General features: G+C 40.4%; 1 non-coding gene across 1 annotated transcript; it reads right to left on the bottom strand.

Annotated features, from left to right (window-relative positions):
* Positions 1-2152: 2152 nt before the first annotated feature.
* TRNAK-UUU (transfer RNA lysine (anticodon UUU)) lies at positions 2153-2225 on the bottom strand. The gene has a single exon. It is a non-coding gene; the product is annotated as a tRNA-Lys (tRNA).
* Positions 2226-3998: the final 1773 nt, after the last annotated feature.

Genomic DNA, 3998 nt, shown 5'->3' on the forward strand with positions numbered 1-3998 from the left:
TCTTGGGTCCTGAGAAACCAGGTGGAGAACTCCGGACAAAGAATTTCTGGTAGGCCCTCTTATTTTGTCAGCTTTCTTACAGCTCTACTTTGTGTGCACTAGTATCTTTCCTTAGATTTGCTTATTCAAGATGACATCATGGTCTATTATGTCCAGGTACAGTTTCCATTATCCAATCCATCAGCTTCTCTCTGTTCTTTGTGTTAGTAAAAACAACTCTGCCCCAGCCACCACCCACCCAAGCTATAAAACAGGTTTTGGGGTTTCACAGTGAATCACATCACTGAGATGTTAACAGGAGCCTGCTTTTCCCAGACTGACATGTCTTTCCTTGAGGATGACACCTTTCATTTTCCACCCACACACCACCCATAAAATAAAGTTCTTTAATCATCTTCAGTTCTATTTGTTCTAAATAAATCTCATTCGTAGTTCCTGATGGGAATATGAGTGTGCTATCACTTTTCCTTTGCCCAGTAACAATAACCATTTTCTCTTTCCTAATGACTACTCTTCCAGAGCCACTGAAATGTCACATAAGCTCTGATTCTGAATACTCTACTTCTTTCACTGTCGTGTTAATCAGGGCAAAGATCTTGAAACCACACTTGACTCCTTACTCTTTAACGTCTCACATCCATTTACTAGTGAATCCTTCCAACTCTACTCTACACAACAACATTACTTGCCAACAGCTTGCAAATGAAAACCACGATGAGACACGACTCCACATCCACTAGAATGGCTAAAATAAAAAATAATGACAATACCAAATACTGACAAACTTGCAGAGCAACTGAACTCTAACTGGCAAGAATGCAAGATGGTATAAGATGGTAAACTCTTAATGGAAAACAGTGTGGCAGTTGCTTATACAGTTAAACATACACTTACATATATACCAATCACAATCCCAGATATTTATCCAAAAGAAATAAAAATAAGATTATACAAAAAACTACATACAAATATCTATATTGACTTTGTTCATAATCACCAAAAGCAGGAAAAACAACCCAATATCCTTCATTTGGTTCAGCTGGTAAATGAATAAACAAACTGTAGTACCTCCATAAAATGGAATTCTACTCAGCAATAAAAAGGGATGAACTATTGATTCTCATAACATCAAGTGAAGTGAAGTGAAGTGAAGTCGCTCAGTCGTGTCCGACTCTGCGACCCCATAGACTGTAGCCCACCAGGCTCCTCCCTCCATGGGATTCTTCAGGCAAGAGTACTGGAGTGGGTTGCCATTTCCTTCTCCAGGGGATCATCCTGACCCAGGGATCGAACCCAGCTCTCCCGCATTCCAGGCAGACGCTTTAATCTCTGAGCCACTATAGTGTATGATTCTATTTATGTGAAATTTTGGAGAAGACAAAATGATAGGGACAGAAGTAAGTTTAGCCCTAGTAATTGGGGCTTAGGGGAATGGTATGGCTACAAAAAGGCAGCGTGAAGCAGTTTTTAGATTAATGGAACTGTTCCATATCATGACTGTGGTGGTGGATATACATGAATATATGAATGTGTCAAAAAAACCCTGGTCCAAGCCACCATCAACTCTCTCCTGGACTCCTACAATCACCTCCAAACTACTTTCTTACCTCCACATCTATCCCCTTACACGTGCAAATGGTAGTCAGAGTAACACTTTCAAACCTAAGTTAAATCATGTCATACCTCAGCTCACTGGCCTTAAAATAAAATTCAGTGTTCTTACAATGGCCCTTAAGGCCTTACACGATCTGTCCCCTGCTTAGTTCTCTGAACTCATCACCTGGTACTGCAACACTTGTACTCCGGCCACGTTGGCTTCCCTGCTTGTCCATGAACACACCAAGGACACTCCAACTTCAAGGTCTTTACCCTTGTTGTTTCCTCTTACTGGAATGTTCTTTGTCAAATACCTGCATGGCTTATTCTTACTTAAAACTCTCAGTGACTCTCCACTACCTACAGGATTAAATCTCAACTCCTTCATGTGGCTCTTTTCACCCTGCATGATGTGTTCCATGCTCTTCTCTACATCCTTATCTGTCACACACTGGGCCCCAGCAAACTGTTGCTGAATTCTATACACTTCCTCTTTTTCTGCCTGGTGAGTAAATAGCTACTTATTTTTTGTTTTGTTTATTTGTTTACTTTTTGCTGCCTGGACAGGGACTTGAACCCTGGGCCCTCAGATTAAAAGTCTGATGCTCTACCAGCTGAGCTACCCAGGCTTTTAGCTACTTATTTTTTGAAATGCAGCTCAGTCATCACCTTTAGGTAAAATAGATAACCCCCTCTCATGTACACCATGCCCTGCATCTGCGTCCATGTTGTTGTTATTCAGTTGCTCAGTCGTGTCCAACTCTTTGGGATCCCATGGACTGCAGCATGCCAGGCTTCCCGGTCCTTTACCACCTCCCGGAGGTTGCTCAAACTCATGTCCATGGAGTCAGTGATGCTATCCAATCATCTAATCAAGCTCTCCAGGTGATTCTTACACATATTAAAGTTTGAGAAGCACTGGTCCAGCATCTATCATGTATATTATATTTGATCATGTGTCTGTCTCCCCTGGATGGCCTGAGAAGCCTTCAAGGTTTTGAATCTATCCCCACAGTCTAATACAATGTCTGCCTCCCAACAGCGGTTCAGTAAATGTTCGATGAAAGAACAACTGAACGGATGTAAGCCTTTGGTGCTTTTCCTTCTACTTCCATGTTCCTGACAAAACAGAGCTCTCTTCCTATGTTGACCATATGCTCAATCAGAGATTGGAATGGCACAGAAGTACATTTGAGTCTGGCACATACTTGCCTTATGTTGTTGGAACCAGACTGTGAGTCACCCTTATTTTTTGTCAGCTGGCTCACTAGGGCATTACATACTTAACTTGGTTACTATTTATTTAGACAGTATTTAGCCACAGACTTAGCCCTTATCTGAGTTTGAGAGAGACATGCATTAAGTGCATAGCCAAATTCTAGGAGTCATTGTAGACTTTTAACCTAGAGCAATCATCTCACTGACTAAATCTTCATCTTTATATGGAGGAACCCATTCCTTAGATGTGAAATTTTGATGTATTCATGCAGGGTTCTTTTTTTTTATGTTGAGTCATTTCATGGCTACTGCCTATGATTAGAGTTCACTATTCTAGGAAATAATGCTTTGAATAACATCTTTACCAATGTTTATTTTCTACTGATTTTTTTTTTTTTTTTTTTTTGGATGCACCATGCGGCATGTGGGATCTTAGTTCCCCAACTAGGGATCGAACTCATGCCCCCTGCGTTGAAAGGGCAGAGTCTTACCCACTGAACTGCCAAGTGAGTCCCTATTTTCTACTGAAATCTGTGCAAAGAATTTTAATCTGTAAAGTCCCTGAGTTTCTCAGGTATCAATAAAAGACAACATAGGTTCTCTCCACCCTCCTGCCTTACATTAGTATTACAACTGTTTCGTTACTAGTGGGGATGATATAATGCTGAACAAGGCCCTTAGCAATAGGGGTGGGGCACATGATCCCAGTAATCTCATCAATCCAGAGAACTGTCTTGAGATTCTTTTTATCCAACAACTTATCTCCACTGTTTCAACCATTAATTTCAACACTAATCCTCTCCAGTAAAGAGCTAGAAAAAATGGGAGTGAAAGAAAGGAGAAAGGGAGAAAAGGAAGAAAGTGCCTTTCTGATTGTTAAAAGGAAGATGAGCAATCAGGAAGGGAAAGAGGAGGCCATCCAGACATCTCGCTTGGAGTAATATGTTCATGCCTACGTCAGCCTGAATATTAGGTGAGTGTGGCCCAAGGAGAATGAGAGATTTTTAACTCATCATGACCCACTCCTAATTAGTATATTCAGTATACACAAATTAAACTCCCATCCACTTACTTTTTCAGAAAAAAATACATGTGTGTATACACACACACACACACACACATATATATATATATATATATATTTTTTTTTTTTTTTTTACAGTAAGATAGCTTTGGTCATTTGG

Source organism: Bos indicus, chromosome X (assembly GCF_029378745.1).
Source record: "Bos indicus isolate NIAB-ARS_2022 breed Sahiwal x Tharparkar chromosome X, NIAB-ARS_B.indTharparkar_mat_pri_1.0, whole genome shotgun sequence".
In the NCBI taxonomy this organism is placed as follows: Eukaryota; Metazoa; Chordata; class Mammalia; order Artiodactyla; family Bovidae; genus Bos; species Bos indicus.